Source organism: Pongo pygmaeus, chromosome 10 (assembly GCF_028885625.2).
Source record: "Pongo pygmaeus isolate AG05252 chromosome 10, NHGRI_mPonPyg2-v2.0_pri, whole genome shotgun sequence".
In the NCBI taxonomy this organism is placed as follows: Eukaryota; Metazoa; Chordata; class Mammalia; order Primates; family Hominidae; genus Pongo; species Pongo pygmaeus.
This window is the reverse complement of record NC_072383.2, coordinates 19,429,789-19,449,606: the sequence shown is the minus strand read 5'-3', so window position 1 is coordinate 19,449,606 and position 19,818 is coordinate 19,429,789.

The window sequence follows — 19,818 nt, the reverse complement described above, 5'->3', positions numbered from 1 at the left end:
GTTTTGGTTATCTGGATGAATGCTATAGTAGTGAATTCTGAGATTTTAGTGCACCTGTCACCCAAGTAGTGTACATTGTACCCAATTTGCAATTTTTTATCCCTTACCCCTCTCTCAACCTCTCCCTTCTGAGTCTCCATTATACCACTCTATATATCTTTGTGTTCTCATAGCTTAGCTCCCACTTATAAGTGAAAGCATATGGTATTTGGTTTTCCATTCCTGAGTTACTTCTCTTAGAATAATGGCCTCCAGCTCCATCCAAGTTGCTGGAAAAGACACTATTTCATTCTTTTTTTATGGCCGAGTAGTATTCCATGGTGTGTATACACCACAATTTCTTTATTCACTCATTGATTGATGGGCATTTAGGTTGGTTCCATTTCTTTGCAATTGGAAATTGTGCTGCTCTAAACATAAGTGTGCATGTGTCTTTTTCACATAATGTTTCTTTTCCTTTGGGTAGACCCAGTAGCGGGATTGCTGGATCAAATGGTAGTTCTACTTTTAGTTCATTAAGGCATCTACTTACTGTTTTCCATAGAAGTTGTACTAATTTACATTCCTACTAGCACAGTATAAGTGTTGGGATGTAAGTCTTCATCCACTTTTTTTTTTTCTATAAAGACAAGGTTTTACTCTGTTCCCCAGGCTGGCCTCAGGTGATCCTCCCATCTCGGCCTCCCAGAGCATTGAGTTACAGACATGAGCTACTGTGCCTGGCTGACCCATTTCTTGTTAAACTTGAGACACCATCCACCTTTAATGACCTTGAGTAGTTAGTTCCATTGCATGAATCTGGTTCAGGCAAAGCCATGTACATTGGAGGGAACATTTGTATAGTGCTTAGACCAGCATCTGGTATCTTTTTAAGTGCTATGCAATTGCTAAATGCATAAAAAAGTCACTTGTGCCCTATATGTACTTGGTGTTCCAGACCAGACTGGTTTGCTTATATTTGTCTCACCCTAATTAAGGCCCTTGTTGAGGGCCATAGCTAGAAGGTGCTGAAGCTGGCTTGCACTGGCTTACCAGTCACTTGTTAACTTTTCAGGAGTTTTGTGAACTGGTTGTAAAACATTGCAATAATTAAAAATTAAATTAATGAACTTGTAATTAAACAACTTATTTTAAAAAAATGGGTAATAAATACTCAAAGCTTATCACTTCTTAATGGTTTTACTACATTCTAATATTATCTATGTGCTTGAGGTTATGTCTATTGTATCTGTACCATGGATAGCACACAGCCACAGGGCAGCTCACTGCCATGGTTGTTTGTTTCAATGGCTGTTCTTCAATAGATAGAAGGTGGAAACCTCAAGATGTTTTATATATTACTCTATACCAAAAATGCTTTTCTAACAAATACCATTGTTTTTTTTCTTTTTAAAAATTGTTTAATGTATTATACGTACAATAATGCATAAACATATAGGTATAATTTAATAACTATTATGTAGTAAATAAATATCCATGAAACCACTACCTAGGTCAAAAAATAGAACACGATTAGAAACCACTTGATACCTCTCCCCACATAGAGGCAACCACTCTCTGGACTTTGTAATAATCTCTTACTTGTATTTCTTTATAGTTTTGCCATGCATTTCCATATAATTTCTCACCATAATTTATTTCTGTTTTAAAATTTTATGTTACTGAAATATAGTATGTGTATATCTGGCCTTTTTCTTTCCAAATTTTTGTTATGTGCTTCAGACATGCTGTCATTTGTACTGAAAAAAAAATAATCCTTTAAACCTTGTGACAAGTGGGCATTTGATCAATTTCAATGAACTCATACCACTAAGTGGAGGTGAAATTCAAAGGAGATGGTCGACAGAGGGGCCCACATACATCTCAGCTATTTTTTTTAAAACCCCAAATTGCCCTCAGGCTCCTTCCATTTTTTCTTCTGGAAGCGAGGCCACCAGAGCTCAAGCACCCAGCCACTTTGTACATCAGCTACATTACCCGTATATTTGCTCTTCCCTCATTTCCTCTGAGCTCTCAGAGCGAAAGTCCTACAGAGATATGGGTCCCACTGCAATCTTCCAAGGGTGATACCTGGCTAGTGGGAGTTGGCCTTATCTTTGCGGGGGCCAAGTAAGCACTTGGCATTTCCTTGAAGGCTGCCAGGATTGCTGCTCGGGATGCCTCCCTTCCCCACATAGTTCCCCACATAGGGACAGGCCTGCTCTGGCTGGGCATATGTAGGATGGAAGCAGCATGTAAAAGCCATGATGGGTATGGGTGGCAGGTCAGCATGCTGGTCAGTGTGAGCATGGCCTCTTGGTGGGGCCAATCCCAAACTCCTTGAGCCAGACTTCTATAGTTATTGAAGGGAATCTATGTGAAGGAGGTGGAAATTTGGGAAGTTGATGTGCATAGGTATTCAATCGTCAAAAAGGAGTCCTCCTTTAGCATGAGAACAGAGCCCTGGAGTCCCTCTGGTGTTCCAGGAATAACCGTTTAGCTTCTAAATTGAGGAAACGTTATGATGTTCTCAGGGAAGTTGCTGGGGCAGCTTCAGGGAAGCCGGCATGTTGTGTAGCCCTCAGCGGAGTTATGACAAAGGCCTTTTCCAATGATTAAGGAAGTAACTTGATGTTTTATCATTGTTTCAACTGTACTCCTGTGCAATGGCCAAATACTAGCCCTGGGTATACATGTGTGTGGTGAGGGACAGAATCCATGTACTCTAAGGACTCTTAATTCCTTCTACTGGCTTTCAAAAATGCACAAATCTTTCCTGTTATGGGTGAAAAAATCAAAACAAAACACATTAACTTGACTCGGTTACAATTTCTAGCTACCGTTTTATTTTTCTACCATTGTTCACAGAAAAACTGCAAAAATAAAAGATCCAAATTGATAGCCTCAATCTTCTTACTATCGGCATCCTTCTCAATCCACTTTAATCTGCTTACTTTCCCAAAAAAGTGAAGAAGGCCCTGAAACTAAGAATAGGACACCACAGAAAGTGAGCTATTGGACAACAAGCAGAAGTTCCTGGTAAGTACAGATAAGACTGATGAAATAAAGATGAATGAAGACAAACGGAGAATCCACCCATGAGCTTCTGCACACATCTTAAAAGGAGTACCAAAAAGTGCAAATTGAGAAAAAAGGAGATTAAAAAATAAAATAATATTTTTTGTCAGAATGGACAAAATATATAAATGATAAGATTGAAAGGGACTATGAAGTGCCATGTTGAATAATATTTTTTAACATCTTACACCAACTGTATCACTGATGAATTTCAGAAGATGATGAATACAAAGAATAAAAAGTTATTCAAAGGAAAAGCTTCTTACCTATAAAGGAAAATAAATAATATTGGTTTTAGACTTCCCATCAACATCACTTGATACAAAAAATAATAGTTTAATTACTTTAAGTTATAAAGGGAAAGATTTGATCCTAAAATTCTATTCCAGTCCAAGAAAACATTTCTAGAAACAAAAAATTGTCTCTCATTTATCTTTATGAAAAATTTATTTGAGACTATATCTAAAGAAATAAAAATAAATCTATGAGAAAAGAAGGTATGGAATCCAAGGAATATTAAAACTTGTCTAGTAATATGATGAAGTCCTAGGATGATCCAAATTATAGCATGAAGCCCAACATTCCAGAAAGAATGTCTTTAAAAAAAAGTAAATTGTATTACAAAATTTTATTGTCAGGGCCAGGCGAAGTGTCTCGTGCCTGTAATCCCAGCACTTCGGGAGGCCGAGGTGGGTGGATCACTTGAGGTTAGGAGTTTGAGACCAGCCTGGCCAAAATGGTGAAGCCCAGTCTCTACTGAAAATACAGAAAAAAAATTAGCCAGGTGTGGTGGCAGGATCCTGTAATCCCCGCTACTCAGGAGGCTGAGGCATGAGAATAGTTTGAGCTCAGAAGATGGAGGCCACAGTGACCCCAGATCACACTACTGTACTCCAACCTGGGTGACACAGTGAGGCTCCATCTCAAAAAAAAAAAAAAATTGTTGTGAAGACATTGTGTGATCTTCAGTGAGATACCATCTCACGCCAGTTAGAATGGCGATCATTAAAAAGTCAGGAAGCAACAGATGCTGGTGAGGATGTGGAGAAATAGGAATGCTTTTACACTGTTGGTGGGAGTGTAAATTAGTTCAACCATTGTGGAAGACAGTGTAGTGATTCCTCAAGGATCTAGAACCAGAAATACCATTTGACCCAGCAATCCCCTTACTGGGTATATACCCAAAGGATTATAAATCATTCTACTATAAAGACACATGCACACATGTGTTTATTGCAGCACTATTTACAATAATAAAGACTTGGAACCAAGCCAAATGCCTACCAGTAATAGACTGGATAAAGGAAATGTGGCACGTATACAACATGGAATACTATGCAGCCATAAAAAAGAATGAGTTCATGTCCTTTGCGGGGACATGGATAAAGCTGGAAACCATCATTTTCAGCAAACTAATACAGGAACAGAAAACCAAACACCACATGTTCTCACTCATAAGTGGGAGTTGAACAATGGGAACACATGGACACAGGGAGGGGAATATCATGCACTGGGGCCTATCAGGGCATGGGGGACAAGAGGAGGGAGAGCATTAGGATAAATACCTAATGCATGTGGGGCTTAAAACCTAGATGACGGGTTGATGGGTGCAGCAAACCACCATGGCACATGTATACTTATGTAACAAACCTGCATGTTCAGCTCATGTATCCCAGAACTTAAAGTAAAATAAAATAAAAAATTAAAAAAGTAAAAAAAAATTGTGCGATCTTATTGATAAGATAATGATTTGTTGTACTAATCACTGGAAAGAAGACAATAAGAAGCTCTGGGAAAAGTGACTCTTAAATCATAATCCCAATGTTGAGCAAAGTAAAATGTGACATGAATTTGGTAATTGATGGATTGTCAGACAAGAAATCTTATTTGATGTTGATGTTTGGGACATTTTCTTTCCACACAGCTGAGAGTTAGGGCTTACTGGGAAGTTCCAATGTGATAACATTTGAAGGCACCCAACACGACACCTTGTATATAGTAACGGCTCAAAGGTTAGTTCCTTCTCTATTACGCCTGCCTTAACTCCTAGCACTTCCTACTGCTTTTTGCCAAAACCTGTATTTTAAATAAGTACGACTTCCAAACTTTGTAAATGATGTTTCAATCATTTAAAAAATCGTTTAATTTCCCTTTAGGAAGAAGTAACAGCAGCTTGGCCAGTTATAAGGAAATCAGATGATTGCTTTGGATTGCACACGAAGTTCTAAAGGTTAAATAATACTCAGAAATTTTTTTGGGGGGAAATTCTTGATACTGTCAATACCTTAAAAGAATAATGTGGTGACTGAAAATACAATATTAGAACACAAATACCTGTTCTCTCTGAAAGAAAAGCAGTATACTCTAACAGATCAAAGTGATACATTTATGATTGCTTTACTCTTTCTCCTTTCTTTACAGCAAAGCATATATTCCCACTGCTCTGTAGCTATAGACATTTCAAGGAGATTGGTGTGTTTCAATAGGTTTCCTGTCCTTCCTTCAAAAGAAGCTGAGTGTATGAAAAATTCTGGGCAGATCATTAAAATTGTAATAATATCCCAGTGTGGAAGATGAAAGGGAAGAACTCTGCCTCATGCTGGATTTATTTTTAGTGCCCAATGGGTGTTTTTTTGTCTGGTACTTGGATCAGGTCACCCCAGAAGGAAATGATCACATTAACATTGGTGTTTGCTGTGAGGTATATTATTTAGTGGGACTGTAACCTTTGAAACATAGATGAAAATGAATGGAGATGATCCTGCCTCAAATTCCATTTATTGAAACCAGCTATTTTGGCTAGTGATGTGCCTGACAATTCAAAGTAAACTCATGTCTTTTGAAACAATTTATTGCCCAATTTCAGATAGCAATCTATTGCCTGATGCACGCCGGACCACATGCAAAGTATCTGTTACTGGCCCGAGAGTCTTAGAGTCATATTTTATTTGCTTCCACATCAATAGAACCCTAACCTCACGTCAGAATTTTCTACAAAGGCAAAGTCAATAAGGATTGATATCCTATCTGCTAATGAGAGGCAGGTCGGTTATTGATGATTGTTATTTTGAGAGAATCCCAGAGCTGCCCCTCCTCCTGGCTTCTGCCTCACTTTTCTATTCTTTCATTTCATTAGAGCCTCATCAGAGTGAGATTTGAGGAACACGTAGGTGGCAAAATGCAGGGAAGCTAATTTGAATACTTCAGGAGCTTTGGGAAAAGGTTTATGAGGAGGAAGTTATCTAGAAACTAGAAATCTTCATCTGATTTCACCAAGTGACTTCATCTAATGATTGGCTTTGAATGTTCACATAAGAACAGTATTTTCACAATAACCATTAAAAAAAAATCACACAACCTAAAATGTTAACAAATGTTCTTTTTGCTAACTTTGCAATTTCGGGAAAGATACTTAACCTCATTCAGCTTTAGCCTCATTTATAAAAATAACTGGGAAGTAATAGCATCTATATCACTGGGTGGTGGGGAAGATTAATTGAGATGAACTATGAAACATATGATACCTGTGCATATTAAATATAAATCTAATATTATATATGATCTGAAAATTCACAGGATTAGTGAAGAGTAACAAAAATGTGGGATCTTTTAATTCTACAAAAATACGCGGAATTTTTCTGATGTCAGATTTTAATTTAAAGATTTGTTAAATGCTCCAAGACCATTTAAAATTTTAGTAGAAGACAAAGTTTCACCAGATTTCTTTCTGGAACTGCTGCATAAAATGCTAAAGTGGCTTTGATGGCACTTACACTTCCCTTTGTTTTTTCTATCTATAACCACCCTTCCCTCTTCTCCACCTATTGATAGGTGCCCGCTGAAGGTTTTGACTATGAGACCTTTAAATCCATCACCTATCTGTACAATAAATTTTGGAGGAAAACCCAAAACAAGTCTTGGGATTGCCAATCCTATTTAATCTAAAAATACTAGAATTCTATTAAGTAATTTTTTTTCTTTCTTTCTTTTTTTTTTTTAGACGGAGTCTCCGTCTGTCACCTAGGCTGGAGTGCAGTGGCGCAATCCCGGCTCACTGCAACCTCCGTTTACCAGGTTCAAGCATTTCCTACCTCAACCTCCCAGCTAGCTGGGATTACAGGCATATGCTACCACGCCTGGCTAATTTTTGTATTTTTAGTAGAGATTGAGTTTCACCATGTGAGCCGCCTGCCTCGGCCTCCCAAAGTGCTGGGATTACAGGCGTGAGCCACCGTGCCCGGCCTCCATTAGGTAATTTTTAGGACTTTGTAAGTAACAGAGAATGATCTCTGAAAAAATGTAAAATGCTCCTCAGCTGAAGTATTGCATGTTTAAAGCTTTAAAGCATGTGACTATATATCTTAATTGACAAATTTTCAAAGGCTTTTATTTTTTTAATTTTATTATTTTATTTTATTTTGAGATGGAACCTCACTCTGTCGCCCAGGCTGGAGTGCAGTGGCATGATCTAAGCTCATTGCAACCTCTGCCTCCTGGATTCATGTGATTCTCCTGCCTTGGCCTCTCAAGTAGATGAGATTACAGCTGTGTGCCACCATGTCTGGCTAATTTTTGTGTTTTTAGTAGAGACGGGGTATCACCATTTTGGCCAGACTGGTCTCAAACTCCTGACCTCAGGTGATCCGTCTGCCTTGGCCTCCCAAGTGCTGCGATTATAGGTGTGAGCCGCCGCACCCGGCCTCAAAGAATTTTATTCCTATAATTAATTTCACTAGATTATTTTCTAGATCAGGCACAGTATTTTTATTTGTTCTCTATCTCTTTCTCCTGGAATTTTAATTAGAATCATCTTGGTCCTCATTATTTGAGTTCCCATACGTCTTAACAGCTCCATATTTTGCATCTCTCTGTCCTCTCTGCTCCATTCTAGGTCATTTGTGTGTGTGCCTGTGTGTGCTAGTTCATCAATCTTCTCTTCAGCTGTACTTTATTTTCAGTTTAGCCCATTGATTGAGATTTTAATTTCAACATTTGATGTTTCCTTTGTATGAGTTTTATTTCAAATATAACTTTCATTTTCAATAATTTATTTTTGATGAGTGATCTCTGATTTTATCATCTGTTTTAATTGTTTCGTAGGTAGTCATTCTGTATTCTACAGCTGCAATTACAGTATCTGCAGCCCCTGGATCTGTTGTTTCCTCTCCTTTCCTGTCAGTAGTGGCTTGTTTTCAAGTGTGTCTGGCTGACATATATTGTGAGCTTCCTGCTTACTCTTTATCAATGGCTGTTCTTTGTGCCTGAACCGAACACTTGAGTAGTCGTTGTGTAGATTTCCTTTTTTTTTTTTTTTCCCTGTGGTTGGCACCATCAACGTGGGACTACCTAAACTCTACATGTCAGAACCAGGCTGTTGTTCTGCGACTGATATTGGTCCAAGGCTGGCTAATGGCTCAGTTTCCAGACAGCACTGCTTCCCTCCATGAATTCTGCTTGTCCTGAATGTCTGCTGTCTGTTCTGGCCCAAGTGACTTTCTTTAAAGAGAGTATGTTTTTGGAAAATGCTCCTACTTCTATGTGACTAGCAATATTTCAAATAGTGTGTTGCTTCCAAACTTTAGTTGTTCTGTGGAGGGATGTCCCCTTGAACCTCCGAACCAGGCATATTGTTGGAAGCAGAAATCTGTTATATCACACACACACACACACACACACACTTTACAAGCAAGCTGAGCGTGCTATACCTTACTGTCAGTAGTTTTTTGAGTGAGTACATTTTAGATAAATGACATCTCTCTCTCTCGAACTCACCATTTTCCTAACTGTTAATTATAATACTACCCGCTAAATCTGGAACAAAATCAGATTTTTCCAAATAAAAAGATACTTAATATTTGTTTATTATTTTACCTCATAACATGTATATATATTCTTTTGTATATACTAAGTTTTTCATTTATCTGAAAAGGGATAGGTACACAGGATCAAAAAGAAGACATGGAAAGAATTGGTTGCCATGTACCTCACATGAGGATGAGTACATATTAGATAAAATGACTTAGATAACAGTAAGAAGAAAAAAAGAACATGTGGAAATAGGAAGATTACCGGATGAAACAGGATCATATGAAGGCTTGGACTATTTCTATAAAATGGAGAAATAAAAACAGGTATCTTTCCAAAGCATCAGGCTACCCAATTAACTGGGAAAGCTCAACAATGTGGATCAGCTATGAGGCCCACCTGGGGTAGGGGCAGCATCCTCAGAGTGATCCAGGGTTTATGGGGCTGTGTAAACAGGTAATGAACTTTTTTCCAGGAATCAAATCAGCTTATATTAAATGACAGATTGAAAACTTCAGTAAAACTACTGAAATATTTTACATTTGAAAGTTTACAATATCACCATTCCCTATAAAATACTCATCTCCACAAGCTGTAAATATAAAAAATCATATTTTGGGCTGGGCGTGGTGCCTCATGCCTGTAATTCTAGCACTTTCGGAGGCTGAGGTGGGAGGGTCACTTGAGGCCAGAAGTTCAAGACCAGTCTGGGTAACACAGTGAGACCCCATCTCTATTAAAAAAATCTTCTTTTGGCTGAAATAACTTTTCTGTTATACTCATTAATTCTGTGCTATGCTTCAGGGTGGCACAAGATCATGTTCTGAGAGGCGTGTCTTTTATTTTTAAGTACATAAAAATCCCAGCAAAATGGTGCTTTGGTATAAAAAGGGAGAGCTCATAATCTAGGGGTCTAAAGTTTGCACTTTTTCTTTCTTCCAAAACAAGTTCTCAAAATATATCAAGGTCTAAATCCATGGGAAGGATTATGGTACAATTTGCAAGAAGTTGTCTTTCCAAAATGTTAATCATCATTCTGTAACTGTTCTTTAAAAATTTTTTTTTAATGGATCTAATTTTCACTAGGCAATGTCAGTTGTATAAGTACTACGTGCTATGTCCCAAGGGACTCCCAGGCAAATAGGACACACATCCTCTGCCTGTAGTTTGCTTATAGTCTGCAAATCATAGAGAAGCAATTAAGCTTCAGGTTTTATGACACATGAGGAGCAAAGAAAGGGCTATGTGATTTGTATTTGTGCTTTGAACAAGATAAGACCCAGTTAATAAACATACATGTAGATATGCTTATAAAGCCTGCATGTTAATAAAGTTTGAAAGGATATGCAAAAATATTAACCATGAGTGGTAATTTGTGGGTGGTAGGATGATGTATGGGCTTTACTTTCTTCATTTTTGTCTGTTGGAAACATTTTCTGTAATAATCACAAATGACCTGTTAATCCTTAAAATGCTTAGTGTTCAAGCATTCGACAAGAAAATCGCAATGACCCTTATAGGTAGGAATTAAAGTGTTGTCTTTTAAATTGTGGCTCTCAGACAGACTGCATGCTTTTTGCTGTGGGTAAATGGTGAGTAAATTGCCACCAGTCAACAACAACCTTAGTGGAGCTTAAGGCGATGTCATGAACAATTACAAGTGTGATAAGTACTGCACTATAATAGGAAAAGTACAGATTTTATGAGAGTAATAATAACAGCTTCATGTTAAATATTTTTTTAAAAATGTAACCTTCACAGTAAGTCTATTAAGAATGCATGTTTTTTACATATGAGAAAACGAAGACTTAGAGAGGCTGAATTAACTTACTCAAGATTATATGGTTATGTTAAGTGTCATGAGATCTAAAGCCTAATTTCAGGTGGTTTGCCTGAAGGGCAGTGCGTGTGTGCACATCTGTATCTATGTCTCTACATAATATCAGTGGCAAGCTGCTGTGCTAATTGTGTATTTCTTTCAGATTTACTGTGAGGTTAAATATTTCAAAATTAAAAGAAAGATTACCAAACGAGGAAGAGTTGGGATTCAAATACAAATCTAACACCGAAAATCACATACTTAACAAACTTGCTGCAGTCATTTTGTTACAAGTAATCTCTCAGTTCTTCAGGCATACGTATCATTTTATATGAGGGAATAGGAACAACATATTAATATATGGTGAAATATTAAGTATGTAAACTTACTTTAAAAGGCTCAATTTTCTTGTAGCCTCAATTGACTATTTCGAAAGATAGTATACCTACTTTGGACCTTGGAGCATTTGACTTCTAAAACCTATTTTGTATCTCTTTTCTGAAGTACCTATTTTGTATCTCTTTTCTGAAGTACCTATTTTGTATCTCTTTTCTGAAGTGTGTGCAATTTGACTGATTGATTTGTCATTTGAGAAGTATTTATTAATCACCTACCATATACTCAGTTCTGGGGTAGATATAGCTAATATGGAAGAGTTCAAGTTCAAAATATTCTACCTTTTAAAGCATTTACAGCCTGGCAAAGTAGACATAATACATGTAAAACAAGAATGAGCAACACCAACACAATTATATAAGCAGAAATTTGATATAGACTAAGTTCTCAGAAAAGTAAAAAGACAAGTCAACGTGGTCTTTAGTAATCAAGGAATGCTTCATGAAGAAGGCGATCTTAGAATTGCTTTGAAAGCTGGTTAAGATTGGAAAGTTTAGAAAAGGGCATTCCAATTAGAAAAAATATAATCAATGGCACATGAGTATGTTGTGTTCATGGAGCCATGATACAGCCTTACAAAGAGGGTCTATGATAGTGGGATGAATTCTAAGCTGAGGGGTCTATTCTTGTTATTACAGGAAGAACAAGCAAGTGAACGTTATACTTATCAGAGTGTGGCATGATGAAGCTTTCTGTCTGGAAATCCCCATTTTCTACGTTTATTGTTGAGGCTCTGTCAGAATCACTTTCATCGGGTTGGGTTTTTGTGTTACAATCACAGCTTATAAGAAATCTGCACGAATCAGTCTTTGTCAACTTGTTACTGCACTCACTATGCGGATGTTGTCAAATGCCTCATGTGCTACATCTCTCGGGGCGTCTATGTTGGGGACAAGGAGCTTCTCTCCCATGTTTTTGATTGGATGGGAGAAAGTCCCACGGTGCATCACTCCTCATATCTCTTTGCCTCTCACTGAGTGAGTTAATCAGATTGGTGATTCTGGAAGAAGGACTGGGCAAGGATAGCTCATTTCCTGCCCCTCCTCTTCTTTTTGGAAGTGATTCTCCCCACAAACAGAGTATGCGCCCAACTGCCCTCTGCCATTCTGGGAGCTCAGTGGTAAAGGATCAGGCCCTGCTTCCATTGGAAGCCCCTGGGCAGGGAAGACTGAGAAAGTCTGTCTAATTCTGCATTCAGTGTTTATGCCTACCTGTGTGCATGCAGAAGTCACATTCTAACATCAGCTTTATCAGGGATTATCTTGTTTAAGTTTCATTGGCTTATTCCTTTACTCCTTTCTTCCTTATTTTTGAGTTGCAATAAACCCTGGGTAGGAAAGAGGATTACTACTTATTGAGCCTCCTCAATGCCTCATCATCTTACAAAGGCAATGCTCATATTTTGAACATTAACAACTGTGGAATCTATGTCTTACATTTCCTCTCTCTGATTGTTCAAAACCAAATTTTTACTAAAGTAGAACCACTGTATATGATTTTATAGTCTCCATATCTGTGTTTTATTCCTTCCTGATATTGTATTTGCATTCTAACATATTTTCTGTAGTTCTAATTTTTAAGTCTATAGTGAACTTTTTTATTATATGTGCTTTCAATATGCCACTCAAATATTTTTGTGGAATGAGGCCAAGTTTAAATAATATGGTACTTCCATGATGTATTGACAGGCCTGAGAGATTGGCAGCTGGATATAGAAAATGAAGGAGAGAAGTTTATTAAAAGTGATTGAAAGTCTCATGTAAGTGACTATAAGAAGAAGGTATTACAATGAGATGGTGAGACAGATGGCAGGTGGTGGGGCTCAAGAGAGGAGCTCAGGAAAATGAAAAAATGAAACAAAGTGCTAAAGAATGAAGAGCGAGAGAGAGAGAGAAAGAGAGAGAGAGAGAAAGAGAATAATCATATGTAGCTTCAGAGGAATTTCCATAGTTGATGTAAAGAAACAAGTGAAACCAGAAAATAAAATGAAAAGGAATCAGACAAAAGGGGGAGAGAAGGAAGAGAAAGTAATGTCCCTGAAACTGTGGGAAGATTCAGGTAGTAAAATGCAAATGCCACATGTTTTGAAAACTGCAAAACAAAGTTTCAGGAGAATGATGACTCTAAATCTTTTACTAGGCAACCGGCTCTTTGAAGCATTTATCTTTCAATAATTTTCTGATTCCAGAAATATTTATATGACACTCATTATAATACCATGTAACTTGTGCTTTACATATGATAAGCAATATAAAGGACTTGATTGATGAATCTTGGTAGCTGCTATGTTGTGTAGGGTTGTATCCCCGAAGATTTTCTCCCAAATTGTAAGGCTCACTGCGAGTGCACAGAATGTGGGTGCACATACACAGCTGGGAGTGTGTGAGCAGGGAGGATATAGTCAAGCTGGCCCCTCTCCCTCCTTACTAAAGAAGAAACACTTAATTCTGTGGTATGCACAGTCATGCCAGGAACTCTGACATTCCCGGGCGTATTGTTCAGTTTGTTTAGAGAGCATTTCTTTGATTTTAGGCTGGGGGAAAATGCTCCTGCTGCCAGTCACTTTGCCCATGTGGGCATGTAGGTGGGTGGGTGGGGGTGGGCTGACTGTGCAGCTGCTCTGCAGACAGTCCTCTGATTGATCACTTGATTTCTGCCCATTTCCCACTCTGATTCTGAGTTTGGAGTTTCGCTTGAGCTGTGCTGGAAAGAATGGCTTGTTCCTCCCCTGCAGCCTTTTCCTCTGCTTGTTCTTGACTGCAGCCTGCCCCACTCCCCACTTTCCATCTGCACAGTTCCACCTGCTTTCTATTTTCTAGAAATCATTCAAACTCTCAGTCTGCTAAATGATCACTCCTTCCTCTTGGGGCTGCTATGAATTTATTTTCTTCTTTGTTTTACACTATTGTCATTTCAATGAGATCTTTGGAGGGAGGGGCTGTAAATGTTTACGTGTTCAATCTACCATCTTAAACTGCAAGTCAATTCTCAACTTCAGTTGCCAGGATCCCCACTTGTCACTGTTCCTAGTAGACTTTTGAAATATATTTATTTCTCAAATTGCATTTATGATAAATTATGATGATAAACATATATTTTCCCTTTAAAAGCTCATTATGAAAGGCCAAGCAAAGCTTCTGATCAGCATGAGGTAGACTGTGACATCAAGCTGAATTGACACAATTCCAGCAAAAGACAAGAAATTTGATGTTTTTATTTTCTAACGTGGGTATTGTTCCTGAAAATATATTATTGATGTCAAGAGCTGATTCAGATTCCCCACATATTTATCAAACAGTAGTTATGTTTTATGCATGCTGCTAGACTCTGGCTATATTCATGGACAAAATAGATGTCTGCCCTCATAGTGTTTATAGATTAGTGGAGAGAAAGGCACTAAGGACATCCAAGTATAAATTAAATTGTGATAAGCCCTTTAAAGGACAAGTGTAGGTTACTACGAGGAAGGATAATAGGGGTGAGCCCAATTGAGTTTGAAGGATCAGGCAAAATCGTTATTTATGGAAGTGACTTTTTTTTTTTTTTTTGAGATGGAGTCTCGCTCTGTCTCCCAGACTGGACTGCAGTGGCCGGATCTCGGCTCACTGCAAGCTCCACCTCCCGGGTTCACTACATTCTCCTGCCTCAGCCTCCCGAGCAGCTGGGACTACAGGCGCCCACCACCACGCCCGGCTAATTTTTTGTATTTTTAGTAAACACGGGGTTTCACCATGTTAGCCAGGATGGTCTCGATTTCCTGACCTCTTGATCTGCCTGCCTCGGCCTCCCAAAGTGCTGGGATTACAGGCGTGAGCCACCGTGCCCGGCCTGGAAGTGACTTTTAAGCTGAAATGTAAGGGTTTAGCTAGGCAGAATAGCAGCGGAGGTATTGGAGGTAATGCAATAGCAGCTCAGATGCCCAGTGTGGTAGAGTTGGACCAAGAACAGCAGAGGAGTGGCTGGAGAAATAGGTGGAGACCAGATTCAAATCATGCGGGGTCTTGGATTATATCCTAAGAGCTTTCAAAAGGTTTTACTTTTGGCATTTACCTTATCTGGTTTGTACTTTGAGATATTTTCTATTTTCAGCTTTGTGAAGAATAAATTGGTAGGTGTTACTATTGCAGTAGTACAGGTGAGAGATGATGGCTAGAAATGGTGATGGATACTGAAAGAGGTGAATGAATTTGAGATGTAGATTGTATGCTGAAATGACAAGAAAGTAATGGTTGTGGTAGGTTTAGGAAGGGGAATTGTCACAGATGACTTTTAGATTTCTGATTTTGGCAGCAGGTGAGATTGAGGTGCCATTTACTGAGATGAAGAATATAGAATAAGAATGAGTTTTGGGGAGAAAAATTAGGAGTTCAGCTTCTAATTTTTACTTGTGAGGTAGACAGATCCAAGTGGAAATGTCAAGTAGTCAGTTGGATGTGTGGATTTGGATCTGAGAAAAGAGATCTTGGCTAGAGATGTAAATTTGTAAATTGTCACCACATAGACGTTATGTATGGTGGCATTACATACCTGGAGAAAGATGAGAAACAGGCGGGCCCAAGACCAAGCTCTGAGGAATCCCCAAACTAAGAGGCTGAACAGATAAAGAGAAGCTCGTCTGAGAATTTGAAAAGATCCAGAGAGGTAGGAGTCAAGTTTTGCAAGAGAAGAGAGTATTAAAAAAAAGGAGAAATAAACGATAACCTCCTTAAAATACTCCTAAGGGGTCTTCTGAGTTTAAGGATCCACATTACAGTTTTCCTTTAAAAGGGTAAGGCGGGGGTGGGGGAAATTGCACTCTGATACCAGAAGGAGAAATTCTGGGAGTAGCTGGGCAGATGGTAGTTGGTCTTGGGATTGTTTGTCACCGGTTGATAGGAGGGCAAGCAAAAGGTATGTGTTCCAATGCTCTGACTTATCCAGTACCTTTTCTCTCTTAAACATATTTGCATCATCATGTCAACAAAGATTATGTTAATATATTACTTGAAAAATTGTTTTAAAGGCAACACCATTGGAAAATTTCTTAAAGAGAATAATTTCTCTTCCTATTCCTGTCTGGACCAAGGACATCAGCTTGAGAACAATAGGAATAGTTAATGCAAGTAGTTTTTGGGGAAAATAAAGCATTTTAAACTCAATTTTTCTGAGTAATTATCTATATTATGTGAATTACTCAGATAAGAACTTAGGTCTTTGACCATGTGGAACTGAACTTTAATTGAAAATGGAGTGTCAACTTGTGCTGAGTCCTTCTTCCCCTGCCAGCTTAACATGCTTAGGGAGATGAAATCATAAAGTATTGTGAACATTTTTCTGCACACTGTTTTTTCAGATCAGCATTATGACCAAAGATTACATTTCTAAGTGTTTTGAAGTTGTGCAACTATGAGAGAAAATATTAGGTTGAACCAAAAAAATTTGTCTTGTAAAAAATGATCAAACATAGGCAATTTCATATGAGTTAACCTAATACTTGATATGTGATGATTGGTTTATTCCAGAAGTGGCTTATTGTTGTTGTTGCTCAAATAGTCTTTCTTAGGGACTGTGAGCTGTGACAAATTAACTTGTGCTAAATTTAATTTTGTAGTACTGAACATATTATTGTGAATTTTCATCTCCCTATGTACTTTGTTTATTAAATGGCCCTAGACAGCTCTAAGAAAAGAACTGAATCCAGAATATAGTGAATAGTTTTCAAATTTTACTTGCCCTCTTCTAGTTCTTTTCTTATACCTAGGGTTTAAGTGGATGGGATTTAACGGAAGCTTATCTTGTGCCTCAGAGTTATTTTTCACTATGCTTTTGAGGAGTGGAAGAAGCAGCTTGGAAAGATTCCCTTGGCTGTCTTGAAGCATAGTAGCTATCCTTTTATTACCCGTCTCAGACCAGATGATCTTTAGCTATTTTATAAGAAATTTCATAAAAGAACAAATTTCCAGGGCTTAATGGTGGCCTACTGTAGGGTCTTTCATTCTCGGACAGAATCAGCTGTCATACAGTTTATTTTTAAACTTAACTGATGCTGGAATTGTTTTTATAGCTGCCAGGTTAGTAAAGTTTTTAAAATTATGAATAGATTCAATATTCATTAAATTAGACAGATCTTTCTGTTTGTAGGTATATACACATGAAAGAAATGATTCGGAGTTTTATTATTGGTGTAAATAAGTAAGTGGTATTCTAATTCACAGAGTTTGACTCATTTTTACTTGTGTGACATATTTTAAATCTGAAAGACTATCATTGGAAAATAAATGAAAAATCAAGTGAGTAAGGCCTATTAGTTCTTTGCTTTTATATATAGGCAAAACATTAGAAAAAACAGATTTAGAGTCCTAGGACTGCTTTATAATCTATGGATTCTAAAATGAGGTACACAGTTGTATTTTCTTAAGTTTGTATGTGTGGTATCTTTTAGAAGCTTGGGAAAACATAGAAAAGAATAAAGACAATACCCCTATAATTTTACCAACAAGAAATAGAACCTATTAACGTTTTTGTGTGTTTTGTTTTCACATATGTAATAAAATGTGACCATTTAGAGTGGCTCTATTTTTTCTTTGTATTTTCTTTCTTTTTTTTTTTTTTTGAGATGGAGTCTTGCTCTGTCACCAGGCTGGAGTGCAGTGGCGTGATCTTGGCTCACTGCAACCTCTACCTCCTGGGTTCATGCCATTCTCCTGCCTCAGCCTCCATAGTAGCTGGGACTACAGGCACGCACCACCACACCCAGCTAATTTTTTGTATTTTAGTAGAGATGGGGTTTCACCATGTTGGCCAGGCTGGTCTCGATCTCCTGACCTCGTGATCTGCCCACCTCAGCCTCCCAAAGTGCTGGGATTACAGGCATGAGCCACTGCGCCCGGCCTAGAGTGTCTCTATTTTTCCTTTGCTTTGCTACTAGTGAAAGATAGTACACAAATATTTCTTCTTATCTTCTGGAAGGGGTTGAGGATGAAACCTTCCTTGCACTCAAGAAAAGGAAAGTTATTTAAAGAAATTGCTAAAGTTATGGATTATGGACTTATGGGACTTCACAGTTTATTATAAAAGAGTAAGAGTAAAAGAGTAAGAGAAGGGTAATTTTTAGGGAGACATGGAGTGCCACGGGAGGAAGCCAGGCAAAAGTAGGATGGGTTGGGGAGTGTGTGGTGTGGAGTAATGGAGAAGTGAGGAAGAGTCACAGAAAAGTATCTGGTAAGATGAGAGGTGAGTGACTGAGAAAAGTTTGTCCAAGAAAGGAGAGGGCTTGATTCCTGGGAAGTACCAGATGAGTGGACTGGACAAAGAGATTACTGGGGGCAACAAAGATTCATAGCAGAGGTCTGAACTACCTCTTCATATAACTTGATTATGACTTCCGGATTAGCATCGCCCAATCTGGAGTGGACCATTTCCTTTGTATGATAGGTTGATAATATGCCCAGCAGAACTTGTGATTTGGAGAGTTAGACAATACATAGCTCATGATAGGCATCTTTTAGCTATTTGATACCCATGGTTAGGTACCCAGTCTCTACAAAAGCCCAGAAACATGCTAGACGCTACTTTTTGAAGAGCGAATAGTTCTCTGCTGTGAAGTTCTTCTGCCTAGCTCCAGAATCCAAGATGTTAGCATTGTGAATCTTTAAAGAGCTTTCCAAAGAACCTACCATAAAATACAGCTCTATGGGATCTGCCAGGTAATACGTTCCGCATGGCAAGGCTGCTAGTACCAGTCTGAACCTTTTGCAGAGTTGTCTTTTGTCCTGGGCTTCAGTTGAGAATGGCAGTTTTCCAAGTCATCTGATAAACACATTGGAGTCATATTCCCAAGTACGGTTTGTATTGTCTCCAAAATCCAAAGGAACTTACCAAATGTTGTGGCTCTTACCTAATAATGGTAGTGAAAGCACAGCAGTTATCTTTCATCTTGGGTGTGTTTGTAGAGAAATGTCTCAGCATGCCTGATATGGTTTGGCTGTGTCCCCACCCAAATTTCACCTTGAATTGTACTCCCATAATTCCCATGAGTTGTGGGAGGGGTCTGGTGGGAGATAATTTGAATCATGCTGGCAGTGGCCCCCATACTGTTCTCACGGTAGTGAATAAGTCTCACGAGATCTAATGGGTTTATCAGGGGTTTCCGCTTTTGCATCTTCCTCGTTTTTCTCTTGCTGCCATCATGTAAGAAGTGCGTTTTACCTCCTACCATGATTCTGAGGCCTCCTCAGCCATGTGGAACTGTAAGTCCAATTAAACCTCTTTTTCTTCCCAGTCTCAGGTATGTCTTTATCAGCAGCATGAAAACAAACTCATACAATGCCCCAGACTTCTAAACCCCTGAAATATTTGCCAGTGTGCCAGGCCACTGAATCTGCCTTCTAATGCCCCTGTCCTATCAAGGTATCCAGAGGACTCACCACTTCCTTCTCCCCAGGTTCATTTAACATAATATCAGCAATACAGTGGATTAACATGATCTATAAAATGCTCAGATGATCAATGTCCTTTTGGTCTTTGTTAGTACAGGGAGCAGGGGCATTAACAAAGTCCTGGGGCAAGGCCATGAATGTGTGCTGCTGTCTAACCCAAGTGAACGTAAGCTGCTTCTGGTGGGAGATTGAGAAGAACTTTTGCAAACGAATAGCTGCATGCTATATTCCAGAGACTGTTAATTTCTTAATAGGGTATCTTAATTAAAGATACCACATCCTGCACAGCTGCAATGACTAAGGCTACCATTTAGTTAAGTTTAC